Genomic DNA, 16,316 nt, shown 5'->3' with positions numbered 1-16,316 from the left:
ACTTCACAACGTACTTTAGAATGTACTTTAGAATGTACTTTAGAATGTACTTTAGAGTGTACTTTAGAATGTACTTTAGAGTGTACTTTAGAATGTACTTTAAAATGTCCTTTAGAATGTACTTTAGAATGTACTTTAAAATGTACTTTAGACTGTACTTTAGAATGTCCTTTAGAACGTACTTTAGAATGTACTTTAGAATGTACTTTAGAGTGTACTTTAGAATGTACTTTAGACTGTACTTTAGAATGTACTTTACAGTGTACTTTAGAATGTACTTTAGACTGTACTTTAGAATGTACTTTAGAATGTACTTTAGAATGTACTTTAGAATTTACTTTAGACTGTCCTTTAGACTGTACTTTAGAATGTACTTTAGAATGTCCTTTAGAATGTACTTTAGAATGTACTTTAAAATGTACTTTAGAATATATTTTAGAAAGTACTTTAGAATGTCCTTTAGAATGTCCTTTAGAACGTACTTTAGAATGTACTTTAGAATGTACTTTAGACTGTACTTTAGAATGTACTTTAGAACGTACTTTAAAGTGTACTTTAGTATATATTTTAGAATGTACTTTACAACGTACTTTAGAATGTACTTTAGAACGTACTTTGGAATGTACTTTAGTGTATATTTTAGAATGTACTTCACAACGTACTTTAGAATTTACTTTAGAATGTACTTTAGAATGTACTTTAGAATGTCCTTTACAATGTACTTTAAAATGTACTTTAGAATGTATTTTAGATACTACTTTAGAATGTCCTTTAGAATGTCCTTTAGAACGTCCTTTAGAATGTACTTTAGAATGTACTTTACAATGTACTTTAGACTGTACTTTAGAATGTACTTTAGAATGTACTTTACAATATACTTTAGAATGTACTTTAGTCTGTACTTTAGACTGTCCTTTAGAATGTACTTTAGAGTGTACTTTAGACTGTACTTTAGAATGTACTTTAGACTGAACTTTAGACTGTACTCAAGAATGTACTTTAGAATGTACTTTAGAATGTACTTTAGAATGTACTTTAGACTGTACTTTAGAATGTACTTTAGAATGTTCTTTAGAATTTACTCTAGACTGTACTTTAGAATGTACTTTAAAATGTACTTTAGAATATATTTTAGAAAGTACTTTAGAATGTCCTTTAGAATGTCCTTTAGAACGTACTTTAGAATGTACTTTAGAATGTACTTTAGAGTGTACTTTAGAATGTACTTTAAAATGTACTTTAGAATCTACTTTAGAATGTACTTTAGAATGTACTTTAGAAAGTACTTTAGAATGTCCTTTAGAATGTCCTTTAGAACGTACTTTAGAATGTACTTTAGAATATATTATAGAATGTACTTTAGAATGTACTTTAAAATGTACTTTAGACTGTACTCTAGAATGTACTTTAGAAAATACTTTAGTGTACTTTAGAATGTACTTTAGAATGTACTTTACAACGTACTTTAGAATGTACTTTAGAATGTACTTTAGACTGTACTTTACAATGTACTTTAGAACATACTTTGGAATGTACTTTAGTATATATTTTAGAATGTACTTCACAACGTACTTTAGAATGTACTTTAGAATATACTTTAGAATGTACTTTAGAGTGTACTTTAGAATGTACTTTAGACTGTACTTTAGAATGTACTTTAGACTGTACTCTAGAATGTACTTTAGAAAATACTTTAGAGTGTACTTTAGAATGTACTTTAGAATGTACTTTACAACGTACTTTAGAATGTACTTTAGAATGTACTTTAGACTGTACTTTACAATGTACTTTAGAACGTACTTTGGAAGGTACTTTAGTATATATTTTAGAATGTACTTCACAACGTACTTTAGAATGTACTTTAGAATGTACTTTAGAGTGTACTTTAGAATGTACTTTAGACTCTACTTTAGAATGTACTTTAGAATGTACTTTAGAATGTCATTTAGAATGTCCTTTAGAATGTACTTTAAAATGTACTTTAGATTGTACTTTAGACTGTACTTTAGACTTTACTTTAGAATGTACTTTAGAATGTACTTTAGAATGTACTTTAGAATGTACTTTAGAATGTCATTTAGAATGTCCTTTAGAATGTACTTTAAAATGTATTTTAGATTGTACTTTAGACTGTACTTTAGACTTTACTTTAGAATATACTTTAAAATGTACTTTAGACTGTACTCTAGAATGTACTTTGGAAAATACTTTAGTGTTTTTAAGAACGTACTTTAGAATGTACTTTAGAATGTACTTTAGAGTGTACTTTAGAATGTACTTTAAAATGTACTTTAGAATCTACTTTAGAATGTACTTTAGAATGTACTTTAGAATGTACTTTAGAATGTACTTTAGAACGTACTTTAGAGTGTACTTTAGTATATATTTTAGAATGTTCTTTACAACGTACTTTAGAATGTACTTTAGAAGGTACTTTGGAATGTACTTTAGTATATATTTTAGAATGTACTTCACAACGTACTTTAGAATGTACTTTAGAATGTACTTTAGAGTGTACTTTAAAATGTACTTAAGATTTTACTTTAGACTGTACTTTAGACTTTACTTTAGAATGTACTTTAGAATGTACTTTAGAATGTACTTTAGACTGTACTTTAGAATGTACTTTAGACTCTACTTTAGAATGTACTTTAAAATGAACTTTAGACTGTACTCTAGAATGTACTTTGGAAAATACTTTAGAGTGTTTTTAAGAATGTACTTTAGAATGTACTTTAAAACGTACTTTAGAATGTACTTTAGAATGTACTTTAGAATGTACTTTAAAATGTACTTTAGAATCTACTTTAGAATGTACTTTAGAATGTACTTTAGAATGTACTTTAGAATGTACTTTAGAACGTACTTTAGAGTGTACTTTAGTATATATTTTAGAATGTTCTTTACAACGTACTTTAGAATGTACTTTAGAAGGTACTTTGGAATGTACTTTAGTATATATTTTAGAATGTACTTCACAACGTACTTTAGAATGTACTTTAGAATGTACTTTAGACTGAACTTTAGACTGTACTCAAGAATGTACTTTAGAATGTACTTTAGAATGTACTTTAGAATGTACTTTAGACTGTACTTTAGAATGTACTTTAGAATGTTCTTTAGAATTTACTCTAGACTGTACTTTAGAATGTACTTTAAAATGTACTTTAGACTATCCTTTAGACTGTACTTTAGAATGTACTTTAGAATGTCCTTTAGAATGTACTTTAGAATGTACTTTAAAATGTACTTTAGAATATATTTTAGAAAGTACTTTAGAATGTCCTTTAGAATGTCCTTTAGAACGTACTTTAGAATGTACTTTAGAATGTACTTTAGAGTGTACTTTAGAATGTACTTTAAAATGTACTTTAGAATCTACTTTAGAATGTACTTTAGAATGTACTTTAGAAAGTACTTTAGAATGTCCTTTAGAATGTCCTTTAGAACGTACTTTAGAATGTACTTTAGAATATATTATAGAATGTACTTTAGAATGTACTTTAAAATGTACTTTAGACTGTACTCTAGAATGTACTTTAGAAAATACTTTAGTGTACTTTAGAATGTACTTTAGAATGTACTTTACAACGTACTTTAGAATGTACTTTAGAATGTACTTTAGACTGTACTTTACAATGTACTTTAGAACATACTTTGGAATGTACTTTAGTATATATTTTAGAATGTACTTCACAACGTACTTTAGAATGTACTTTAGAATATACTTTAGAATGTACTTTAGAGTGTACTTTAGAATGTACTTTAGACTGTACTTTAGAATGTACTTTAGACTGTACTCTAGAATGTACTTTAGAAAATACTTTAGAGTGTACTTTAGAATGTACTTTAGAATGTACTTTACAACGTACTTTAGAATGTACTTTAGAATGTACTTTAGACTGTACTTTACAATGTACTTTAGAACGTACTTTGGAAGGTACTTTAGTATATATTTTAGAATGTACTTCACAACGTACTTTAGAATGTACTTTAGAATGTACTTTAGAGTGTACTTTAGAATGTACTTTAGACTCTACTTTAGAATGTACTTTAGAATGTACTTTAGAATGTCATTTAGAATGTCCTTTAGAATGTACTTTAAAATGTACTTTAGATTGTACTTTAGACTGTACTTTAGACTTTACTTTAGAATGTACTTTAGAATGTACTTTAGAATGTACTTTAGAATGTACTTTAGAATGTACTTTAGAATGTCATTTAGAATGTCCTTTAGAATGTACTTTAAAATGTATTTTAGATTGTACTTTAGACTGTACTTTAGACTTTACTTTAGAATGTAATTTAGAATGTACTTTAGAATATACTTTAAAATGTACTTTAGACTGTACTCTAGAATGTACTTTGGAAAATACTTTAGTGTTTTTAAGAACGTACTTTAGAATGTACTTTAGAATGTACTTTAGAGTGTACTTTAGAATGTACTTTAAAATGTACTTTAGAATCTACTTTAGAATGTACTTTAGAATGTACTTTAGAATGTACTTTAGAATGTACTTTAGAACGTACTTTAGAGTGTACTTTAGTATATATTTTAGAATGTTCTTTACAACGTACTTTAGAATGTACTTTAGAAGGTACTTTGGAATGTACTTTAGTATATATTTTAGAATGTACTTCACAACGTACTTTAGAATGTACTTTAGAATGTACTTTAGAGTGTACTTTAAAATGTACTTAAGATTTTACTTTAGACTGTACTTTAGACTTTACTTTAGAATGTACTTTAGATTGTACTTTAGAATGTACTTTAGACTGTACTTTAGAATGTACTTTAGACTCTACTTTAGAATGTACTTTAAAATGAACTTTAGACTGTACTCTAGAATGTACTTTGGAAAATACTTTAGAGTGTTTTTAAGAATGTACTTTAGAATGTACTTTAAAACGTACTTTAGAATGTACTTTAGAATGTACTTTAGACTGTACTTTAGAATGTACTTTAGAACGTACTTTAGAGTGTACTTTAGTATATATTTTAGAATGTACTTTACAACGTACTTTAGAATGTACTTTAGAATGTACTTTAGAATGTACTTTAGAGTGTACTTTAGAATGTACTTTAGAATGTACTTTAGAATGTACTTTAGAATGTACTTTAGAATGTCTTTTAGAATGTACTTTAGAATGTACTTTAGACTGTACTTTAGACTGTACTTTAGAATGTGCTTTAGAATGTACTTTAGAATGTACTTTAGAATGTACTTTAAAATGTACTTTAGAATGTGCTTTAGAATGTACTTTAGAATGTACTTTAGAATGTACTTTAGAATGTACTTTAGACTGTACTCTAGAATTTACTTTAGAATGTACTTTAGACCGTACTTTAGAATGTCCTTTAGAATGTACTTTAAAATGTACTTTAGAATGTACTTTAGACTACTTTAGAATGTACTTTAGAATGTACTTTAGAATGTACTTTAGAATGTACTTTAGACTGTACTCTAGAATTTACTTTAGAATGTACTTTAGAATGTCCTTTAAAATGTACTTTAAAATGTACTTTAGACTGTACTTTAGAATGTACTTTAGAATGTACTTTGGAATGTACTTTAGAATGTACTTTAGAATCTACTTTAGACTGTACTTTAGAATGTACTTTAGAACGTACTTTAGAATGTACTTTAGAATGTACTTTTGAGTGTACTTTAGAATGTACTTTAAAATGTACTTTAGAATCTACTTTAGACTGTTCTTTAGAATGTACTTTAGAATGTACTTTAGACTGTACTCTAGAATGTACTTTAGAAAATACTTTAGAGTGTACTTTAGAATGTACTTTAGAATGTACTTTACAACGTACTGTAGAATGTACTTTAGAATGTACTTTATAATGTACTTTAGACTGTACTTTAGAATGTACTTTAGAACGTACTTTAGAGTGTACTTTAGAATATACTTTAGAATCTACTTTACAACGTACTTTAGACTGTACTTTAGACTGTACTTTAGAATGTACTTTAAAATGTACTTAAGACTGTCCTTTAGACTGTACTTTAGAATGTACTTTAGAATGTACTTTACAACGTACTTTAGACTGTACTTTAGAATGTACTTTAGAATGTCCTTTAGACTGTCCTTTAGACTGTACTTTAGAATGTCCTTTAGAATTTACTTTAGAATGTACTTTAGAATGTACTTTAGAATGCCCTTTAGAATGTCCTTTAGAACGTAATTTAGAATGTACTTTAGAATGTACTTTAAAATGTACTTTAGAATCTACTTTAGACTGTACTTTACGTAACCTGCTTCCGAAGAGTGCACACGCTTTTTTGCTCGCTCCGCTTGCTATCGCTGCTTTCCTTATTTATTTTGCTTTTTAATCAGTTTTTGTCTTCCAAACATTTTTGCTTTAGACTTTTTCAAGTAAACCAAGGATTTTAAGAACATTTTTCCAGTTTTAACAACATATCTGACGCCAGCGACATGTCCGGGAGAAGAAGTGAGAAAGACTGTGAACGCTGTCGGAAATATCAACAAGAAATTAATGAGCTGAAAACACGGATATTTGTTTTGGAATCTGAAAAAGTTCTTCACGATACCATTCCTGTGTCAACCGACGGTAAGAAGAGCACACTTTTTACAAGAAAAACTGCTACTTTCAACCTAAACCGCAGTGACTCTGTGTCGTTTCCGAAACTGTCTAAAAACCAGAAAGACCAGGCTGTTTCTTGGAACAAACTTGGAGCAAAGCCTAAACGATACAAAGATAACGTGAAGTCACCTAAAATACAGCTCACCAACAGATTTTTACCACTTTCAGAGATGGAATTAAATGAAAAAAGGAAAGATGACGTGGCCAAAATACAGCGAGGAGGAACTGTGCCAAAAGCCAAGGTCACACGGATTGTTTTGACCGGAGACGGGGCGATAAGTCACGTGACGCATGAAAAGATAAACACACATTCTTTTCCAAGCGCCACTGTTTCTGAGATAACGTCACTCCTTCCAAATATTATGGCTAAGCATGGAGGAGCTAAACAGCTGATTGTGCACGTGGGTGCAGTGGACATGCGGCGGGAACAGACTGAAGTTTTGAAAAAAGACTTCTTGAAGTTATTCGACGTGCTTGATAAAATGGAAATCAAAACATTCATAAGTGGACCTCTTCCAAACATCGACAGGAGGATAAACAAGTTTAGCCGGCTTCTTCAGCTGAACACATGGCTGTCCAAAGAGTGTTCCCCGAGAGGACTACACTACATTGAGAACTTCTATCTATTCTGGAAACGAGAGGACCTGTTTAAGAGAAATGGCCCCCACCTATGCAGAGGTGGAGTGAGGGTGCTGACAGAGAACCTGCTCCACGCTCTGAGGCATTGGACTGAGCCTGGACAGGGTCCTGAGCAGATAGTTAGAGAAGAGAGGAATGAGAGAAGAATTCCTGCTCCCTCAGCCAGAGACCGAGCCAATGTTTCAACATCAAAAGCACCACAACCTCAGCCTCCACCAAAGGATTCATCAGCAGCTGCTCCACCACCACCAGCAAAGGATTCAGCTCCAGCTGCTCCACATTCACCTCCACCGCCTCCAGCAATGGAACAATCTTCAAAGGCCTTGGACCCATCTGTGACAAGCCCAACAACATCCCTGTCATCGCCCCTGCCTTCACACCAGCCCTGGGTTCCCCCTGCAACATCTACTCCCACTAAAGATTCATCATTCTCCTTCTCATCTCCACTCTCACCCATGGGCCTTCCCAGCCATTTTGAAAGTCTGATCAAATCAGGCATTAAGATGGCTCCACTCACGCCCAATATAGCAAGGGCTATGCCGACTACACCAACAAAAGCCCCACCACCCATCCCCCCTCGCCTCTCACCTGGTCCCAAACTCTCCTTGGCTACAAAAGCCCCACCACCCATCCAACCTCGCCTTTCACCTGGTATCTCCCATAGCCAGGATGCTCTGGGTCTCAGCGTTGCCGGGACTTATTGTCACATTAAAAATCAAACCAACCCGGGGCCCTATGTAAAAAGAGCCCCCCCTAGTGCTATTTCTGTAGTCACATCATCACAGAGATGGAAAAACAAAATGCGAGTCAGGCCCAATCTGAGAAATGTGATTCATATTCCCTGTGAAAAGATAAAGCCCAGTCTCACTGAAACTAGTCTGAAACTTGCTGTGCTAAATGTCAGATCCTTATGTAACAAATCTCTCTTAATTAATAATTTTATTTCTTCTTATAATCTTGATTTTATGTTTTTAACTGAAACATGGCTTGACAAAAACACAGGAAATGTAGTTCTGATAGAATCTGCTCCACCCAACTTTAAGTTTGAATCTGAAACACGAGAAAACAAAAAAGGGGGTGGAGTCTGTGCTGTCTTTAGAGATGAAATAATTACCCGCAGGTTGTCTTTTGGGGTGTTTTCATCATTTGAGTATGTATCCTTTAAAATGGAGCTAAAACGGTCTCCATCCATTCTCTTCATTGTTTTATACAAGCCTCTCCAGCACTGCCAAAGTTTTATTGATGATTTTACTGAGATGCTTTCAGTCGTATGCACAGACTTTGATGGTTTGGTCATTACAGGTGATTTCAACGTGCATGTTGATAATATTTGTGACAGAAACGCTAAAGAGCTTGATGCTGTCCTTGAAACCTTCAGTCTTACTCAGCATGTGAGAGGCCCCACCCACAGCAAAGGACACTCTAGATCTCATAATTACAAAGGGGGTAAATATTTCAAATGTTAATGTGATCGATGTTGCTCTGTCTGATCATTTCTGTGTCTTCTTTGACCTGTCTGTTTCTCCCAAACCTCCGGTTGGTCCTGCAGTTGTTCAGAGGAGACACATAAGTGATGGCACAGGTGCACTGTTTATGGAAATGATAAACTTTGAAAATGTCTCATGTTCTAATGTAAATGATTTGTTGAACTCTGTTACATCTAGTGTTTTGAATGTTCTGGACACCATCGCCCCTATAAAGGCTAAAATGGTTAAAAATAAGCAGAAGGCGCTGTGGAGAAATGATGATTTCTGAGTGCCGCAGGGCCGAACGGAAATGGCGCAAGTCAAAGCTCCAGGTTCAAAAAGAGATTTACAAAGAAAAGCTGAACATGTACAACATAATCTTATGTAGAACTAGGGAAAGATATTTTTCTGAAATAATTGGAAGCTGCAGTAACAACTCGCGTGTCCTGTTTGCCACAGTAACAGATGAACAAACCCTCCAGCTCAGCTGCCGTTAGAACTCATTTCCACATCCAAGTGTAATGAGTTTGCATTATTCTTTAATGACAAAGTTCAGGGCATTAAAAATGCTATAAATCCCACAATGCAAAAAATTACCCTAAAACCACCAAGACACTTAGAGCTAACTCACTTTGCACCAGTAACTGACAAAACTGTCCATGAGATCATCACCAGTCTGAGTTCATCTACATGCTGCCTTGATGTGTTACCCACCAGATTTCTAAAGTCTGTGCTGAACAGTTTGTTAGCACCATTCACTCACATAGTCAACATGTCGCTTCAATCTGGAACATTCCCAATGTCTTTGAAAACTGCGGTCATAAAGCCTCTCCTAAAGAAGAGCAGTCTTGATGCCGCAGTACTGAGTCATTACCGGCCCATCTCTAATCTGCCATTTTGGGGCAAAGTCCTTGAAAAGGTTGTTTACCAACAGCTCACAGATTTCCTCTTAATAAACAACTCATTTGATGTTTTTCAGTCAGGTTTTAGACCTCATCACAGCACTGAGACTGCTCTTGTCAAGGTGACAAATGACATCCGCCTGAACACTGACACGGGCAAAGCCTCAGTCTTAATTCTGTTAGATCTGAGTGCTGCTTTTGACACTGTCGATCATGGGATCCTCTTACAGAGACTAGAGGACTGGGTGGGCATCACTGGCCCCGCCCTAAACTGGTTAAGGTCCTATCTGGAAGACAGGAAGTACTTTGTTGAAATTGGTAGCTGTGTCTCAGACCACATGACCCTGACCTGTGGACTGCCCCAAGGGTCAGTCCTGGGTCCCCTTCTGTTCAACCTCTACATGCTGCTGTTAGGTCAGTTGATACGCAGTGAAAATGTGTCCTATCACAATGATGCAGACGAGTCAGATCTATGTTTCACTATCGGCAGGTGACTATGGACCAGTAGATTCACTCTGTCACTGCATCCAACAGATCAGTTTGTGGAGGCAAAACAACTTTCTCCAGCTGAACAGACAAGACTGAAATAATCGTTTTTGTCACAGAAACAAAGAGAAAGTGTTAGCGTCACCTCCAGAGTCTCGCTCTAAAACCTACAAACCAAATTAGAAATCTGGGGGTAATAATGGACTCAGACTTGAACTTTAATAGCCACGTCAAATCAATAACATCAGCAGCTTTTTACCATCTAAAAAACATTGCCAAAATCAAAAATATACTGTCAAAACCAGATTTAGAGAGACTTATCCATGCGTTTGTCTCCAGTAGATTAGACTGTAACGGCCGCTCACTGGTCTCTCCAAACGAGCTGTAAAACAGCTGCAGTACATCCAGAACGCTGCTGCTCGGGTCCTGACTAGAACCAGGAAGTATGATCACATTAGTCCTGTTCTCAGGTCTCTGCACTGGCTCCCTGTGGCTCAGAGAATAGACTTTAAAGCAGCTCTGCTTGTGTACAAGTCTCTCCATGGCCTAGCACCAAAGTACATCTTGGATATGTTAGTGCCATATGAACCATCTCGGACTCTGAGGACCTCAGGGACCGGCCTCCTGCTGGTGCCCAGAGTCAGGACTAAACATGGACCGGCCTCCTGCTGGTGCCCAGAGTCAGGACAAAACATGGGGAATCTGCGTTTCAGTTTTATGCAGCTAAAATCTGGAACAGTCTTCCTGAAGATGTGAGACAGGTTCTACTCTGACAATGTTCAAATCTAAGCTAAAAACAGTTTTGTTTAGCTGCGCATATGACTGAAAGGATTTTTTCTTTGCACTCTTCTCTTTCGTTTGTGATTTTATTAGTTTAGAAAATCAGTTGGATTGATAATTTTTAATTTAGTTAATTTTATTGTATTTCTGTTTCTGTAATTTCTTTGTGATTTGAATGCATTTTTCCTGCTGTGAAGCTTTGAATTGCCTCGTGTATGAAATGTGCTCTACAAATAAACTTGCCTTGCCTTTAGAATGTACTTTAGACTGTACTTTAGAATGTACTTTAGAATGTACTTTAGAATGTACTTTAGACTGTACTTTAGACTGTACTTTAGACTGTACTTTAGAATGTACTTTAGAATGTACTTTAGACTGTACTTTAGAGTGTACTTTAGACTGTACTTTAGAATGTACTTTAGAATGTACTTTAGACTGTACTTTAGAGTGTACTTTAGAATGTACTTCAGACTGCACTTTAGAATGTACTTTAGAATGTACTTTAAAATGTACTTTAGAATGTACTTTAGAATGTACTTTAGACTGTACTTTAGACTGTACTTTAGAATGTACTTTAGAATGTACTTTAGACTGTACTTTAGACTGTACTTTAGACTGTACTTTAGAATGTACTTTAGAATGTACTTTAGACTGTACTTTAGAGTGTACTTTAGAATGTACTTCAGACTGCACTTTAGAATGTACTTTAGAATGTACTTTAAAATGTACTTTAGAATGTACTTTAGAATGTACTTTAGACTGTACTTTAGACTGTACTTTAGAATGTACTTTAGAATGTAATTTAGAATGTACTTTAGAGTGTACTTTAGAATGTACTTTAAAATGTACTTTAGAATGTACTTTAGAATGTACTTTAGACTGTACTTTAGACTGTACTTTAGAATGTCCTTTAGAATGTACTTTAAAATGTACTTTAGAATGTACTTTAGACTACTTTAGAATGTACTTTAGAATGTACTTTAGAATGTCCTTTAGAATGTACTTTAAAATGTACTTTGGAGTGTACTTTAGAATGTACTTTAAAATGTACTTTAGAATGTACTTTAGACTACTTTAGAATGTACTTTAAAATGTACTTTAGAATGTACTTTAGACTACTTTAGAATGTACTTTAGAATGTCCTTTAGAATGTACTTTAAAATGTACTTTAGAATGTCCTTTAGAACGTACTTTAGAATGTACTTTAGAATGTACTTTAAAATGTACTTTAGACTGTACTTTAGACTGTACTTTAGAATGTACTTTAGAATGTAATTTAGAATGTACTTTAGACTGTACTTTAGAATGTACTTTAGACTGTACTTTAGAATGTACTTTAGAATGTTCTTTACAATGTACTTTAGAATGTACTTTAGTCTGTACTTTAGAATGTACTTTAAAATGTACTTTAGAATGAACTTTAGAATGTACTTTAGAATGTACTTTAGACTTTACTTTAGAATGTACTTTAGACTGTACTTTAGAATGTACTTTAGAATGTCCTTTAGAATGTACTTTAAAATGTACTTTAGAATGTACTTTAGACTACTTTAGACTGTACTTTAGAATGTACTTTAGAATGTCCTTTAGAATGTACTTTAAAATGTACTTTAGAATATACTTTAGAATGTACTTCAGACCGTCATTTAGAATGTACTTTTGGAGTGTACTTTAGAATGTACTTTAAAATGTACTTCAGAATGTACTTTAGAATATTCTTTTGGAAAGTACTTTTGGAACGTACTTTTGAAAAGTACTTCTGGAAAGTTCTTTTGGAAAAGACCTTGACACAGAAATGGACACAAACATCACTGTCGCTCCAGGACTGAAAAAAGACAAATGTCTTTTTGTGTGATATTTTAACCCTACGACTTTTCTTTGATGACTCAAATATTAAAACAAATCTGCTCCTCCTCCTCTGCTCCTCCTCCTCTGCTCCCCCTCCTCTGCTCCCCCTCCTCTGCTCCCCCTCCTCTGCTCCTCCTCCTCTGATCCTCCTCCTCTGCTCCCCCTCCTCTGCTCCCCCTCCTCTGCTCCCCCTCCTCTGCTCCTCCTCCTCTGCTCCTCCTCCTCTGCTCCCCCTCCTCTGCTCCCCCTCCTCTGCTCCCCCTCCTCTGCTCCTCCTCCTCTGATCCTCCTCCTCTGCTCCCCCTCCTCTGCTCCCCCTCCTCTGATCCTCCTCCTCTGCTCCTCCTCCTCTGCTCCCCCTCCTCTGCTCCCCCTCCTCTGATCCTCCTCCTCTGCTCCTCCACCTCTGATCCTCCTCCTCTGCTCCCCCTCCTCTGCTCCTCCTCCCTCTGCTCCTCCTCCTCTGCTCCTCCTCCTCTGCTCCTCCTCCTGTGCTCCTCCTCCTCTGATCCTCCTCCTCTGCTCCCCCTCCTCTGCTCCTCCTCCTCTGCTCCCCCTCCTCTGCTCCTCCTCCTCTGCTCCTCCTCCTCTGCTCCCCCTCCTCTGCTCCTCCTCCTCTGCTCCCCCTCCTCTGCTCCTCCTCCTCTTCTCCTCCTCCTCTGCTCCTCCTCCTCTGCTCCTCCTCCTCTGCTCCTCCTCCTCTGCTCCTCCTCCTCTGCTCCCCCTCCTCTGCTCCTCCTCCTCTGCTCCTCCTCCTCTGCTCCTCCTCCTCTGATCCTCCTCCTCTGCTCCTCCTCCTGTGCTCCCCCTCCTCTGCTCCTCCTCCTCTGCTCCCCCTCCTCTGCTCCTCCTCCTCTGCTCCTCCTCCTCTTCCTCTGCTCCTCCTCCTCTAATCCCCCTCCTCTAATCCCCCTCCTCTGCTCCTCCTCCTCTGCTCCGCCTCCTCTGCTCCTCCTCCTCTGCTCCTCTTCCTCTGCTCCTCCTCCTCTAATCCCCCTCCTCTGCTCCTCCTACTCTGCTCCGCCTCCTCTGCTCCTCCTCCTCTGCTCCCCCTCCTCTGCTCCTCCTCCTCTGCTCCTCTTCTTCTGCTCCTCCTCCTCTAATCCCCCTCCTCTGCTCCTCCTCCTCTGTTCCTCCTCCTCTGCTCCTCCTCCTCTGCTCCTCCTCCTCTGCTCCTCCTCCTCTGCTCCCCCTCCTCTGATCCCCCTCCTCTTCTCCTCCTCCTGTGCTCCCCCTCCTCTGCTCCTCCGCATCTGTTCCTCCTCCTCTGCTCCTCCTCCTCTGCTCCCCCTCCTCTGCTCCTCCTCCTCTGCTCCTCCTCCCCTGCTCCCACTCCTCTGCTCCTCCTCCTCTGCTCCCCCTCCTCTGATCCTCCTCCTCTGCTCCTCCTCCCCTGCTCCTCCTCCTCTGCTCCCCCTCCTCTGTTCCTCCTCCTCTGCTCCTCCTACTCTGCTCCTCCTACTCTGCTCCTCCTCCTCTGCTCCCCCTCCTCTGCTCCTCCTCCTCTGCTCCTCCTCCTCTGCTCCTCCTCCTCTGCTCCTCCTCCTCTGTTCCTCCTCCTCTGCTCCTCCTCCTCTGCTCCCCCTCCTCTGCTCCTCCTCCTCTGTTCCTCCTCCTCTGCTCCTCCTCCTCTGCTCCCCCTCCTCTGCTCCTCCTCCTCTGCTCCCCCTCCTTTGATCGCCCTCCTCTTCTCCTCCTCCTGTTCTCCCCCTCCTTTGATCGCCCTCCTCTTCTCCTCCTCCTGTTCTCCCCCTCCTCTGCTCCTCCTCCTCTGCTCCCCCTCCTCTGATCCTCCTCCTCTGCTCCTCCTCCCCTGCTCCTCCTCCTCTGCTCCCCCTCCTCTGCTCCTCCTCCCTCTGCTCCTCCTCCCCTGCTCCTCCTCCTCTGCTCCCCCTCCTCTGCTCCTCCTCCTCTGCTCCTCCTCCTCTGCTCCCCCTCCTCTGCTCCTCCTCCTCTTCTCCTCCTCCTCTGCTCCTCCTACTCTCCTCCTCCTCCTCTGCTCCTCCTCCTGTGCTCCTCCTCCTCTGATCCTCCTCCTCTGCTCCCCCTCCTCTGCTCCTCCTCCTCTGCTCCCCCTCCTCTGCTCCTCCTCCTCTGCTCCTCCTCCCCTGCTCCTCCTCCTCTGCTCCCCCTCCTCTGCTCCTCCTCCTCCGCTCCTCCTCCTCTGCTCCTCCTCCTGTGCTCCCCCTCTTCTGCTCCTCCTCCTCTGTTCCCCCTCCTCTGCTCCTCCTCCTCTGCTCCCCCTCCTCTGCTCCTCCTCCTCTGCTCCTCCTCCTCTGCTCCCCCTCCTCTGCTCCCCCTCCTCTGCTCCTCCTCCCTCTGCTCCTCCTCCTCTGCTCCTCCTCCTCTGCTCCTCCTCCTGTGCTCCTCCTCCTCTGATCCTCCTCCTCTGCTCCCCCTCCTCTGCTCCTCCTCCTCTGCTCCCCCTCCTCTGCTCCTCCTCCTCTGCTCCTCCTCCTCTGCTCCCCCTCCTCTGCTCCTCCTCCTCTGCTCCCCCTCCTCTGCTCCTCCTCCTCTTCTCCTCCTCCTCTGCTCCTCCTCCTCTGCTCCTCCTCCTCTGCTCCTCCTCCTGTGCTCCTCCTCCTCTGCTCCCCCTCCTCTGCTCCTCCTCCTCTGCTCCCCCTCCTCTGCTCCCCCTCCTCTGCTCCTCCTCCTCTGTTCCTCCTCCTCTGCTCCCCCTCCTCTGTTCCTCCTCCTCTGCTCCCCCTCCTCTGCTCCTCCTCCTCTGCTCCTCCTCCTCGGATTGGACGTTCCAATCACATGACTTATGTTTCCATGAACTAAATAGAATCTCACAAACCTCCGCTTCAGCTCGGCATTCTTCACTCGTCTCCTCTGTCCTCGTCTCCTCTCTCCTCGTCTCCTCGTCTCCTCTCTCTTCTCCTCGTCTCCTCTCTCCTCTTCTCCTCTCTCCTCGTCTCCTCTCTCCTCGTCTCCTCGTTCACGGCCTTTTTGTCCTGGTTCAGTCCCGGTCTCGCTCTGGTCTCTCTGTGATGGACTGAGTTCAGACTGAGCTTAGACCCTCCCCCAGGACCAGGACCTGGACCTGGACCTGGACCTGGACCAGGACCAGGACCAGGACCAGGACCAGGACCAGGACCAGGACCAGGACCAGGACCAGGACCAGGACCAGGACCAGGACCAGGACCAGGTTACTCTGGTTTTAGTCTCTTAAAATTCTGTCCTAAACTGAGTCCTGCTTTAGACCTGGTTTAGTCCTGGTTTAGACCTGGTTTAGACCTGGTTTAGTCCTGCTTTAGTCCTGGTTTAGTCCTGGTTTAGTCCTGGTTTAGACCTGGTTTAGTCCTGCTTTAGTCCTGGTTTAGTCCTGGTTTAGACCTGGTTTAGTCCTGGTTTAGACCTGGTTTAGACCTGGTTTAGTCCTGGTTTAGACCTGGTTTAGTCCTGGTTTAGTCCTGGTTTAGTCCTGGTTTAGTCCTGGTTTAGTCCTGGTTTAGACCTGGTTTAGTCCTGGTTTAGACCTGGTTTAGTCCTGGTTTAGTCCTGGTTTAGTCCTGGTTTAGTCCTGGTTTAGTCCTGGTTTAGACCTGGTTTAGTCCTGCTTTAGTCCTGGTTTAG

General features: G+C 39.4%; 1 protein-coding gene across 1 annotated transcript in view; it reads right to left on the bottom strand.

The window, feature by feature from the left end:
* LOC140355543 (platelet-derived growth factor receptor beta-like) overlaps positions 1 to 15,699 on the bottom strand; it is a 203,523-nt gene extending 187,824 nt beyond the window's left edge. Inside the window, exon 1 of the mRNA XM_072440166.1 lies at positions 15,538 to 15,699. The gene's annotated coding sequence lies outside the window, so the exon portion shown is untranslated. The remainder of the gene's footprint in view (positions 1 to 15,537) is intronic.
* Between the last annotated feature and the right edge of the window lie 617 nt (positions 15,700 to 16,316).

This window comes from Eucyclogobius newberryi, unplaced genomic scaffold (assembly GCF_026437365.1).
Source record: "Eucyclogobius newberryi isolate DKJ021-1_F unplaced genomic scaffold, fEucNew1.0.hap1 SCAF_110, whole genome shotgun sequence".
Lineage (NCBI taxonomy): Eukaryota > Metazoa > Chordata > Actinopteri > Gobiiformes > Gobiidae > Eucyclogobius > Eucyclogobius newberryi.
The sequence above is the reverse complement of the archived record's forward strand: the minus strand, read 5'-3'. Positions and strand labels throughout refer to the sequence as shown.